The sequence below is a fragment of the Myxine glutinosa genome, chromosome 4 (assembly GCF_964187855.1).
Source record: "Myxine glutinosa chromosome 4, kmMyxGlut1.1, whole genome shotgun sequence".
NCBI lineage: Eukaryota > Metazoa > Chordata > Myxini > Myxiniformes > Myxinidae > Myxine > Myxine glutinosa.
Window position 1 is genome coordinate 51,478,556 of NC_136264.1, and position 13,842 is coordinate 51,492,397.

The 13,842-nt window shown below is 41.9% G+C and overlaps 1 pseudogene; it reads left to right on the forward strand.

The window, feature by feature from the left end:
* LOC144891598 (triple functional domain protein-like) overlaps positions 1–13,842 on the forward strand; it is a 39,443-nt pseudogene that overhangs the window by 8,035 nt on the left and 17,566 nt on the right.

A 13,842-nucleotide genomic window follows, 5' to 3' on the forward strand; every position in this document is an offset into this window, starting at 1 on the left:
AGACAGTACAGGGGGACCGCGAGGGAAAGACAGCACAGGGGGACCACGAGGGAAAGACAGCACAGGGGGACCACGAGGGAAAGACAGCACAGGGGGACCACGACGGAAAGACAGCACAGGGGGACCACGAGGGAAAGACAGCGCAGGGGGACCACGAGGGAAAGACAGCACAGGGGGACCACGAGGGAAAGACAGCACAGGGGGACCACGAGGGAAAGACAGTACAGGGGGACCGCGAGGGAAAGACAGTACAGGGGGACCGCAAGGGAAAGACAGCACAGGGGGACCGCGAGGGAAAGACAGTACAGGGGGACCGCGAGGGAAAGACAGTACAGGGGGACCACGAGGGAAAGACAGTACAGGGGGACCGCGAGGGAAAGACAGCACAGGGGGACCACGAGGGAAAGACAGCACAGGGGGGCCACGAGGGAAAGACAGTACAGGGGGACCGCGAGGGAAAGACAGTACAGGGGGACCGCGAGGGAAAGACAGCACAGGGGGGCCGCGAGGGAAAGACAGTACAGGGGGACCGCGAGGGAAAGACAGTACAGGGGGACCGCGAGGGAAAGACAGTACAGGGGGACCGCGAGGTAAAGACAGTACAGGGGGACCGCGAGGGAAAGACAGTACAGGGGGACCGCGAGGGAAAGACAGTACAGGGGGACCGCGAGGGAAAGACAGCCTAGATGTGTATCTAGGGACACAAATGTTCGGCTATTTGTGATTAATATTGATTTGCGTGTGGGTGTTTCGAATTGAAGATGATACGTTCAGGTGCATACTCGTATTTAGAAGATTTAAAAAAAAATTCACATCTTTTTTGTCCCAACACGAGCGACTCATTTGATGACGTGGATGCGTCTCTGTGGCGAAACCTCTTTGCAGATTTATTTATGGGAAATGTCAAGCGGCGTTGAGGAAATTCCGCCTGGTATTTTCAAAAAGGAAGAAATTGTGTTTGGCAACATGAAGGAGCTGCACGAGTTCCACAACAAGTACGTGGTGAATCCGCTCTACCCGGGATTGCATTGCACGTTCTCCGTGAACCGCAGCACTCGAGCCTTTGGGAATGGTTGAGGAGAATTGATGAATCGGATTGTTGTGTTTTTAGCCACAATCTTACTCTGATGAGCACATTTGATATCCGTGTTTGATCCATGCGCAGGATCTTCTTGAAAGAGCTGGAGAAGTACGAGCATCTGCCTGAGGATGTTGGACATTGCTTTGTGACCTGGGTGAGTGCGGTCTTTGGGTTAGTCAGTGCGGCTGTGGCATTGGTTACCATTGTGGTACACTTGTTTACTTCACATAAGACAAATGATGATCTTCATTTGAGTTACCATGGTAACATGAGCAGACTACAAACAAATCAGGATAAAATTTGGGATTTCAGCTTGGAATCTCGGTATCCAAAGGAATCGACCAGATAGATGTGCCTAACGGTACAACTATTGTAAAATCTAGTCCCATCCTTCATTTCATATAAAATCTGTATCTGCAAACATTTTATATTATTTTATGGCTGAAGATCTCTTCCTTATTAACCCGTTTCCTCTACCGACCCCCCGCCCTGTCCCCCTTATCCCCCCACAACGTTTTGCAGGCTCACAAGTTTCAGATGTACGTTTCTTACTGCACGAACATGCCGGACTCTTTGCAGCTCTTCATGGATCACGGTCGGACCTTCTTTGAAGTGAGAGAATAAAACCACCTTTAGAGGCCATTTTTCCCCGCAAAGCGGGGGTTGGCCTTTTTCGGGAACCATGGTTGTTGTTGTTTTTTGGTCCCCTTTTTGAAGCAATGTTTTACGGCCGGATGCCCTTCCTGACGCCAACCCTTTTTGCCGCCTTTAACGACAAACAGGGAATTACCAGTTTGAAGTGAGAGAATGTTGTTCCAAAATGGCCAATCTGTCTGCTATATTGTATCTCTGTTTATGATGCTCAACTTCAGCTCTTCTATCACCCAAACCTCCTCCCTCAAACTTCTGCTCCACCTCGTGTGAGCTTTTTTGAGCCCACTTCGTTTCCATTTCCTTTGTACCTCCACAGCCGAAGGCTCCGGCACCGTTGTGTTTTCACGTCGTCCGTCCTTCACTTCGTGCGTGTCGTATTTTTCTTACCGTGATAACTTGTGAACCACTCAAGGGATTCCAACCAAACTTGGGAAAAGTATGAACTGTAACACAAAGACGAACTGATTGGATTTTGGGTTCAACAGGTCAAAGGTCATGTGACCTTTGAACACCATTTTCTAGATCATAACCCAAGTTAGAAGCATCTAATGTCTCTCTCCTACTTATCTCTCTTTTCTCTCTCACACTGTTTCTAATGTGACCTTTGATTTTTATCATGCGACCTTTAATCTATCTATAATTCCACTAATCTCTGTGTGTATGTTTGTTTGTATGTTTGTATGTTTGTATGTTTGTCTGTGACCGCTGTTTCTCGACAACTACCGGTCCGATATACTTGAAACTTGCCAGGTATATTGCTGGGGACCCGAGGATGTGCCTTTTCAAGGTTTTAAATTAATCGCAGAAGTAGTTACCGAGCTATGTCTAAAAAACGATTCAACCAATCAGAGAGCAGCGAGCTATCACGTGTGCCGAACGTGGCGAACAGACTCTGCCTCAGATGGCACATTTGAGAGCGTATTCATTTATTTCCCGTCGGCAAACTATGTTGGCGCTATGTTGGCGTTAAACGATGTTTTAAAACTAATTAAAACTAATTTGCGATTCTTTCGCTTTCCTGCGATATGCGACCTTCCGGACAGTCAAATGAGGACGTCACTTCCGGACTTACGTAGCGGCGAGCGGGCGCCATTTGGAGGAGCTGGGAGGACTCAGGCGTGATAGAGTGAGCCTGAGTGAGTATATCAAGACAAGAACAAGATCTAGAAGGAGGTATGTACGGTGCGATTCATATAATATATTGTTTAGTTATCGTCGATGAGGAATTTGGGGGCCCGATTAACTGCAGCGCCATCCGAGCTGCGGCGTCGGGACGATACATTCATTGTACGGTAACATCACGCACTTACGGGCACGTCCTATATATATAGTACGGGCATGCCCTAGTTGATATCAAACGTAACAGTGGCGTTGGCATGTAACGCGGGCAGAGGCATATCTAGTGACGCGTTCACGTCAAATTACATGTTCTAGTCGGAATGCTTCAACATGTCGGCGAGGTTTGCGGAGCGGCCGCATAATGGCGTTAATTTGCAGGTGGTCAAGTTGTTCAGGGAATCTTTTAACCATAAGTTTTTCTGTTCCTCCCAGGAGACCCGGCTGAGGCACGGCTTGCGTCACTGCATTTCATCCTACCTCATTACACCTCTACAGAGGCTCACAAAGTACCAGCTTCTTCTCAAGGTATCCGTGACTGTCCCCTTTTGAGTCCATTTTTGCATTGCTTGGTTTCCTCAACGAATGCAAGAACCACAAATATAACTCACACAATGTTGTTTTTTAAACACCAAAGGCTTCAATTTCTCAGATTTTTGTTGTGGTGGAAACATTTTTCCAAGGCTATATGGACAGAATGATCCCTTTCTGCATCTGTATTTTCTAATAAAATAAAAAAAACACCTTTAGAGGCCATTTTTCCCCGCAAAGCGGGGGTTGGCCTTTTTCGGGCACCGTGGTTGTTGTTGTTTTTTGGTCCCCTTTTTGAAGCAATGTTTTACGGCCGGATGCCCTTCCTGCCACCAACCCTGTTTGTCGCCTTTTTACGACACACAGGGAATTACCAGTGAACTGGTACTCAATTAGCCGACCTCGGAAGGATGACAGGCTGAGTCAACCCCCCTGGCGTTAATTCAGCGATCGACCGGGATTCGAACCCAGGATCCTAGGATCCTAAGCTGGCACCCTAGCCGCGAGCCCAACACCAGGCTTGTATTTTCTAATAGCAATGTCTTTTCTTTTTTTTGTTAATACTGTTCATGTGGTTATTATCCCCGCACTTTTTGAAAAAATAAAAATACAAAAAAAACGGGGGCATATTGTAACCAGCTCCGTCCGTCCGTCTGTCTGTCTCTGTCTGTCCATCCGTCACGCTGTCTCTTCCTGAACGGTTAAACAGACCTTCACCAAACTTGGTGGTTATGATCATCACATGGTGCAAGTAGGTGAAAGAGCAGTGTAATATTTGGCCCCGCCCTTTTTTTTTTTGGTATACAAGATCGAGGCTCGTGTAAGAGCTAACATCAATCACAAAAAAACAAACGGACACACAAAACATACAATAAAGGGAGCGGGAGACAAGATGGGGAGAGAGAGGGAAGCACACAAGTACAACAGCAGTGAACAAGGACAACAGAAAATCTGTGGAAGGGAGAGGGCTTGGGGGGAAGGAGGCATGGGAAGGCTGTGGGGGGGGGGGGGGGGGGGGAACAGGTATAAAACGCATGGGCACTGTAAATTTTTAAATGAAACTTTGTATATGATCCACCACACGGTAACCCGGGTTGACCCGTGATTTTTAATCATTTTACATAATTAATTAATCTATTTTAGGGGGAGTGTAACCCGGGTTCGTGTGATAGGAAAATCCTTTGTGTCCCATACGATAGTCTGTACGACAGACCAAAATATGGAGTAATACCATAACAGGGATTTCCTTGATGTTTTGTGCCTAATTGTCTTTACCCGGTAGGATCTTCTGACCTGCTGTCAAGACGGCACTGGGGAGTTGAAGGAGGCTCTTGCGGTGATGCTGAGTGCCCAAAAGAGAGTCAATGATGCGATGCATCTCAGCGTGCTGGACGGTAGGCCACAGTTTCTGATTAATTTCAACAAAAACGTTTTCTCTCTGCTACAACACATTATCATGCTGATAAATTCTGATTTACTGAGGTTCATTAACTTGATAGCAGCGTGCGCGTCTTCGCGAATACACTTGGAAGTTACTTGTCGTCTGTGTTGATTTTTTTTACATTGCAGTATTGTTAAAATCGAGTAAAATACTTCACAGTGAAGTTTATTTTGCAAGGCAAAGTGATCCTGATTCCTGATAAAGTGATCCTTGTTCAGTGTAATATCCAGTTGATTGTTTTCTGGGTGTTTTTTTTCTGGCCCTCACTGAGTTTCCAAGAAACCAAATGTTATCCTTCTCACCAGGCCATAAAAAAGTGTCCATTTGGGCTAGATACTTGGTGCGCATGGAGGAAGAGAGAATGGCAAAAGAGAGTGGATATGTTGTGGGAGTGAAGGAGGAAAAGAGGTCGACCGCAGCTGAGAAAGGAAGATTGTGTGAGGAGGGCTGTCAACATGGTGGGGCTGGTTTGGAGAGTGGAGAAATATCATGGTCAAGGCAGGATAGAAAATCGGTACCATTGGACCTCGCCCCTCAAGAGAAGAAGAAGAAGCTTTCCTTATAAGGATAGCCCTGGTGTGTGTGCGTGTGCGTGTGTGTGTGTGTTTTCTTCAAAAGAAAGATTGACAAGGACGACGTCATAAAAAAAAAAAAACCACCTTTAGAGGCCATTTTTCCCCGCAAGCGGGGGTTGGCCTTTTTCGGGAACTGTGGTTGTTGTTGTTTTTCGGTCCCCTTTTTGAAGCAATGTTTTACGGCCGGATGCCCTTCCTGACGCCAACCCTTTTTGCCGCCTTTAACGACAAACAGGGAATTACCAGTGAACTGGTACTCAAGGACGACTCAAGGACAAGGACGACGTCATAACTGTATATTAAATGCACGTCTGTTTGTGGTGAGACCCTTGATCTTCTCATGTTATTTATCATAAGTGTGTGGATTAACTTATTCAGGGGAATGCATGCGTATTGGAGCAGGACGCAGTTATGAATGCAGTCTGCTTGTTGCATCATTTCTGTGGCATGGTGGTGCCACTGACGCAATGCTGCTGCGTATTTGGGAAGCAGTTGGGCCAGGGTATCGACATACAATGGCGTACCTTTTCATTACGGACTGTGGGATCTTTCACGTCCACCAGCGAATGCTAGCACACAGGACACCCAGATGAACGTCCCTCCAGATGACGGTACACTCATTGACGCAACAACCTGCCTCAAGTTACCACCAGGAAGACCGTTCATCGTCGCATCGAGGATCAAATCCAGACCCGACAGGTCAAACACAAGTACGCTTCACCCAAGTCATCCCTTGAACTTACTTTTACTTTATCATTACCGACGGATACCTTTTCCTCCTTAGACTTTCAGTGTTTGTGTATTGGGTATTGTGGACTTTATTTTGCAAATTCACAAGTTTGATGCAAAATTTGCAAGTTCAAAAGAAAACCACAAACCGTAGTGGATTTACTTAGTCGTCTGTTCAACAGGATTTGACGAGAACTTGGATGCCCAGGGCGAGCTCATCCTGCGAGAGTCATTCCAAGTGTGGGACCCCAAGACTCTCATTTGAAAAGGGCGAAAACGCCGCTTGTTCCTCTTCGAAATGTCCCTCATTTTCAGCAAAGAGATTGAAGACTCCTCTGGCAACAGCAAATACCTGTACAAGAACAAGCTATTGGTGAGGCAAATAGTCACTACACCTTCATGTACACCTTATTATTACGGTTCAGAAGAGAGGCATTAAGTTTAGTATGGTGCTTGTGATATCCCGCTTTTAGAAAAAAAAACTTTCTCAAAAATAAATCTTTTTCTTTTTTCTTTGAAGAATTCAAATATTTCTTATTTTAATTGTATTTTTTTATTTAAATTCTTTTGTTACCAACTATTTATCATTTTACTTTTTTCTTTTTCAAATATTTAATTTTTAAAATATATTTTATTTATTTTTTCTTTTTTTTTTAATTTTCAATTTTTTCATTTTCCAATTACGTATTTCATTTTCAGTTTTCAATTATTTACAAACTTGTAACTGATTAGAGAAAGCTAACTACTTTTGAGGATTGTTTTTCAGCTGTACTGTAATATTGGTATTGTGAGTTGGTTTCTGGCTTTGATTTTGTTCCTTGGAGATCGGTATGTTTTCAGGATCGGCTGATCCTGAAAACATACCGATCTCCAAGGAACAAAATCAAAGCCAGAAACCAACTCACAATACCAATATTACAGTACAGCTGCAAAACCGATCTCCAAGGAACAAAATCAAAGCCAGAAACCAACTCACAATACCAATATTACAGTCGTTCTATGTAGGTATTCTCTGGTAATTGTTTTGCACATTTGTTGATGACATATTTGGTGGCTCTCTTTTACTCCGAGGTGCTTGTACGATGCTTCGTTTTCTAGACTTCTCTTCCTCCAATAAATCGTTATTATGACAACCAGAGTTTGCCACGACCATCATAGGTTGTCGCACTACCAAATCCAAAGACATCCAAGTATCCTTGGAGATAGAAAAAAGGGTTCAGAGTTAAACTGTTGGAGTTTTCTTTCTTTCACATTCTTCACATCATGGACCACAATGTCTCCCTTCTGACAGACCTCAGAACTGAGTGTATCAGACCACGTGGAAGGTGACCCTTGCAAGTTCACTCTGTGGGTGGGACGCACACCAACATCTGATAATAAGCTTGTGCTTAAGGTGGGCCTATGTGTTTGTGAACTCTCTGGGAATCCATGTTGTATGTTGTTGTTGCGTGTTGACTGTTGAAGACAGATAAAATGATGTAGCATGATACAAAACTTCTGCTACTTCAATATATAGAAGATATATTTTATATAGAAGATATATTTTAACCTCTAGTAACTTTGCAGTCAGTACGACGGGATTCGTGTTGCGATTACATTTATTATAATACTAGCAGAATACCCGGTGTTGCCGGGCGGGGGAGGGTACGGGAGGAGGTGGGCGGGGAGGCGAGGGGGTGGAGGGGGGAGGGAGGAGAGAAAGGGGCAGGGAGAGGGGCAAGGGGGGGCACGGGGGGAAGGGGAGGGGAGGGGTGGAAGGTTAAGTGTGTTGCCGATCAGGAAGAAGAAGCCGTACTACCAACTTCGTACACTTCCGGAATTGTTTCATTTATTTGTAGTCAAATGTTTGGTGATTGTTTTGTATTTATTTATGCGAATGTGTACTTTTGTATAACTGTCATTAATTTAAAAAGGCTTCGGCACTATCGAGCCTTTTTTTTTTTTTTTTTTTTTTTTTTAACTCCAAAAAAACGAACTTTTTTTTTCAATTTTTTTTTGTTTTGCCTAAAACACTCCCAGGCACTCACTGACGAACCTCTGAAAGTTTGATGAAGATCCGTTCAGCCATCTCTGAATAAAACGCGGACAAACACACACATCTCCCCTTCCTGTTCAAGCTGGAGTTCCTCGAGGCAGTGTTCTGGGCCTTGTGCTTTTTCTGGTCTTCATCAATGATCTCTCTGACTCTCTTGAAAATCCTCTCTATCTCTTGGCTGATGACTCCACACTCTGCCGCTCCATTCCTCATATCTCAGATCGGCAGTCTGTAGCCTCCTCACTCTCTGCAGACCTGAACAAAATCACAGACTGGTCAAACAAGTGCAACATGTCTTTCAATCCTGACAAATCTCACACTCTTACTATGTCTCTGAGAAAAGACCGACTGGACAACCCTCCCATCTACTTTCTGAACAATCCTCTCCAATAAGTTCTGTCACTCAATCTTTTAAGTCTCACTATTTGCCATGATCTTTCTTGGGAAAACCACATTTCCAATCTGGCCTCCAAAGCCAGTCGCCGACTGGGCATCTTCCACCTTGCGAGGTCCTTCCTTTCCACACCTGAGCTCCTCACCATAAACAAGGCTTTCATCCACAGCTCAATGGAATACTGTTCTCCCCTCTGAGCTGGTGCTCCTGCCTCACACCTTGCTCGGCTTCACGCTGTTGAAACCAAAGCTTTCAGAACCATTGGAATCTCCCGCGATGAAGCTAACTCTGAGGGCCTTTCACTACTCACCGCAGGCGGGTAGGTGGTCTTTCTCTCTTCTACCGACTCCTATCCGGCCTAGATCGCCCAGCTCTATCTGTGCTCTGTCCCCCAAATATTCTTACAGGTTGCACAAGATCTGCCAGTGACCCTCTCCTGGTGAAATTGCAAAAAATCAAGACTCTCTGCTCACCTTCATTCCTCTTTACTCCCGCCTCTGGAACAAACTCCCTCACTCTCTTCAATCCCACTCCTCCCTCCAGGTCTTTTAAACGGCTGTTAGCACCATGTCTTATCTTCCCCCATCCAAAACCTTGATCTCCTCTTCTCCCGTTAATTCACCCCAAATCCATCTTTTTTTGAAATACCGACTTTTTTCTTTCCTGTCTTGGAGAATTATTAACAATTTCTGGTGTTATGTTACTAAAACTTCAAGAGACTCGGTTTAGCAAAATCAATGTTTTATTCACTTTTCAGAATTTGTTGTATACTTGAGAATTGTTGTATACTAAGCCGAGATCTTTAATGAGTCTTTGTTCGTCTTTGTTGAAGCTCGTTTGGTAGGTCTTGGTTGAAGCTCGGTCTGTAGGTCTTTTGAAGCTCGTTCAGTTGCTGACCAGTCTTCAGTTGTTCCCCGTCCACTCTGCTAGTCCACTGCTTCTCCATCACTCTCCCAGTTCTCTCTGCTTCCAATGCAACTTTCTCTTGGTTTTAAAGCCCCAAAACCCTTTGATGTTACAGAGCATGCAGGGTGTCTCTTATCCCAAAACCTTATTTGGCTCTCTTGGCTAGCTTGTACTTATTTCTGTTCAAGTGGTCAAATACTCTGACCTGCTGAGGAAGAATTTGCAGCCTGTGTTCCATCTATGGAACACAGGCTAAATTGATAGACACAGATGGCAGTCCCAGTGCATTACACATTCTGTTTCCTTAAATTAACTCTCTTGCCCACCTGTTAGTTCTATGCACTTTACTCATTCGTAAAGTAAAACATATCCACTTTAAACAAGATTACATTGATATATATATATTCTAGCAATATTGTCAATATGAATATTTATTCCCTGACAATCCCCAGTTTTTCATTTATGTTTATATTAACCATTAATCTAAACATTACCACATTTAAATATTCATAACACTAATCTGGTAATTCAATTTCCTAAGGCATACACCGTCATTCTGGAAGAATTTTGATCACAATACATTTCCTTGTTCATTTACTCTTTCTATGTTGATAATTCAATTCAACTCATTTGCATAAAGGTCACAAAACATTTCACCTTCACCAAAACGCAATAATTTCAGTTCATCATTAAAATAATAAAGCATCTGCAACATTTGGCAAAATATTTGCCTTTAATCAAATATTGACTTTCTTTGTTTGAAAAAAGGGGCGGATCACTTGTGTTTGGAATTTCAGCATAAAACAATTTTCTCCTGTTGTCTTCATCACACCTTCACTATTTGCATAGGATTTTCCGCTGTTGTGATAGCTGGGCAGAGTCAAAGACTGACCCTGCTCTCCATGCAGCATCCTTGCCACTTTTGCTGTGAGCCATAGTAGATTTGAACAAGGCCTCCATCCAGTTGTAGTCGACTTGCCTCCTCACTAACCGTGAGCATGGAGCAAGTATTGATGTGATGTTGATTTGTCAACAAGATGTGGAGCAGGGATGCCGGATGCATCCGCAATGATGATGTTGGGACCATGGTACTCAGTTGTCCATGGTCCATACCAGGAGCACACAGCAGAATCGTGCACAGCTGTTGTGAAGGAAAAGCAGTCGTTCGCTTGCAGCTCCATGCTGGCTCCCCGGAAGTTGGTGAAGTAATGACACACGCCACCGTATCCCGTAAACGTTGCAGGTAAAATATCGTCGTCCTGCAATTGCTGATGTGATGAATGTTCGAGGTATTTGAACACAAGTAAGTGATCGCCCTTTTCCATATGTTGCAGTGTGACCCAGACAAATGGTCACATAATTTTCCCTTGGTGAAGGTAAACATCCATCTTCCAAAGGAGCATTTCTTCATCATTCTTTGAGAAAGAGGGTGTATGCCAAGATTAACTTCATTTTCACAAATTTTCCTTTTTCAAACTTCTTCCCAGATGTCGTTATCACTCCATTTGGGATGTGGTCTTGTCTTTCCTTTACTTAGCCACATTTATATCTGCTCTCCACACAGATTGAATCAGATGGGGTACATTGTAACATGAAATCACTATCTTTTATAACAACTTCACACGAATAATATTCAAATCAGACATGTGTTTTTCACTACTAAAACTAAGAATAGCATCCACAATTGCTTTCAGGTTCATATAATTCAAAAATTAAACACATGCAGGTGTTGTAACTCAACTCAAAGAAAATAAATGCATTAATAATGATTATATATGATTTAAATCACAAACAGGAATATCTAATTCCCAACAATTCTTGCAAACAAGCAAACTATGCCTAATGTGTTATTAGCATAGTCCTCCCCGCTTTTTGTTTTTTTCTTTAACAGTGTTACTTGTGGTGATATGAGTTCATCGATCGTGTAAAACAGACATAGTTCACAACAAGTTGTTATGCCCTCATTTATGTCAATGACATTTAACATTATATACCAAACTAACAAACTTCTTAAAATGTGACTAAAGAAAAATCCCTTAATCTATAACATAAATCTGATTATTTGCCTTATCCTGATGCCCCTATCTCCCGGGGTCCATATTTATTTCTATTGTTATCAACTTCCTATGATCTGTGAATTCGTTCCAAAATACCACAACCATAGGTTTTAACAAAGCTCTACCATACTATTTCCAAGTTGAACTCAAAATACTAGTAAAACAATCAATTTCAAAGAATTAACTTCAAAGGGTCAGCAAATTCATTCTATAACCAGATCTAATTTTCCCATCCAATAGTTTGCCTTGACACATGTCATATTATAACATTTTAATAAACCTTCAGAAATGTTTCCCATCGCAACAACGTCCCTTTTACAAATAGCCATGTGTAAATTACGTATTGAACGACAATTTTCTCTCAATGTGTTTAGCCTAAATGGCCGCAAAAGTGGCTGCCAACATGCAGTACCATTTTTTATCTACCAAGTAAGTGCTCATCGACATAAGACGTCTACCAAATGTTGTTTGTAAAAACAAATCTGGGATTTCTAATTACATGGATGCACACTCTCAGGACATTGCAGGCTGCTGTTAACAATCCATTACGATAAAATAATTTATTTACCCACAATCAAATAAGTAACACAAATTGAGGATACCATCCCTATCACATTCATTTATAGATTCATTAGGTTCTAATTCACTCTTTTCCCACTGCTATAAGGAAGAACAGTAGCTCTTATAAGTCTTTGTAATATCTCATTAAATTTACCCAGCATTGAAGAATTTATTTACTATCCATTTCCCTTCTGTTTACCAGTAACTTTGTTTAAACTGCATAACTTAATTTGATAAATCCCATGTGTACAGCTACTACTTATTGAAACCCCTACTTTTGTAGAAAATATCCAAATACGTGGTTGTATACTCCCTTAAAAGTTGCTCCTCCATTTCTATGCAACTTAGTGAATACTACTGACACCAGTATGCCCATATAGGTGTGGCAGATTAACAAAATATGTTGCAGGTACACGTAACATCGTGTTCTGAGTGTAAAAAACATAACAGCGCGTTCACGTCTGCCCCTTGGTTTTAAGATTCACAATGCATTTCGTTTTAAAACTCACAATAGTTCAATTCAACAAAATTGTCTTTACTATCTGCCCATATCGTCTATGCCTAAGACACATCCATACATACAGCACAATTTATATGCTGATAAAGGTCAAGTTTATATATGTAAAAATCCATGAGCAGAGTACTCTGGAAAGTCAGTGTAAGACCACTTCCAAATTTGGCTAATTTTGTACTCATTTTGTTTATGAAGCTCCTATCCATAAATAGCTGTTATTCTCATATAAATTCTATCAAAAATGGAATCCCAAAATTACTCACAATTTTACTATTAATTAATGGCTGCTCATAACCTACCACATCCCATCCGTATATTCCATCGCCCTTGACAAAAGAGATAATGATCATAATCAAATTATATTCCTATTTTATTTTACGAATTTTCTGGATATTCTTGTAAGATTGACACACAAAACCAAAAAAAACACAAACATTGACGCACAAACATACACAAACCCAAGCATTATGTAAATTTGTTTGCATTTGAACCATCATTAACAGATCAAGATGGGTGTCAATTGTCATTTCAATTTCGTAAAATTTATCTTTTAATGTTAGAAACGCTAATACACAAATAGACAAAAAGTTTTTTATTTTTTTATTTTTAGAAAACCCCTATAATGTCCCATTGAAATTACCCTTTTTGGTCCTACAATAATTTATCCAAATTGTACAAATTTACAAATTGTACAAATTTTACAACACCTCTATTTACATGTCAGTCGACCACTGACCTATGAGCATGCAAAAAATAGTCCAAAATGCCCACCTGCTGATCATGTGACGCTCGTCACTTGGTTTCCAAAAAATTTTGCAAAGCAATGTTCCACACTTTGGTAATTGTTTTGTTGTAAAAAATTGTTTCGCCCAAAATACTCCCTAAAACGACATTTATAATTGGCAAATATGAGGCTTCCAGAATGAACTCTAATTCTGGATCTTTTAATTCATGTTCCAAAAAATCCAATTTTGGCATTTAATCAATTAATTATTAATTCGCTAATAAGCAAAAGTAAAATTCATTCTTGCTCCGAAAAATTTTTTGAGACAAGAAGCAGGAACAATTATTCATGTTGGTCTGTTGGCATTTGGGATCTGCAGGAATGAAGGCCTAATCGTTATCTGAGGTACCGGTAAGCACTGGTACCCTTGATCTTGGTTCGTCCTATGAACTAGTCTTCCTATTTGAATATGGACAACATCGTTTCCAGTGTCCAATATTTCCACAATTAAAACATCGATGTCT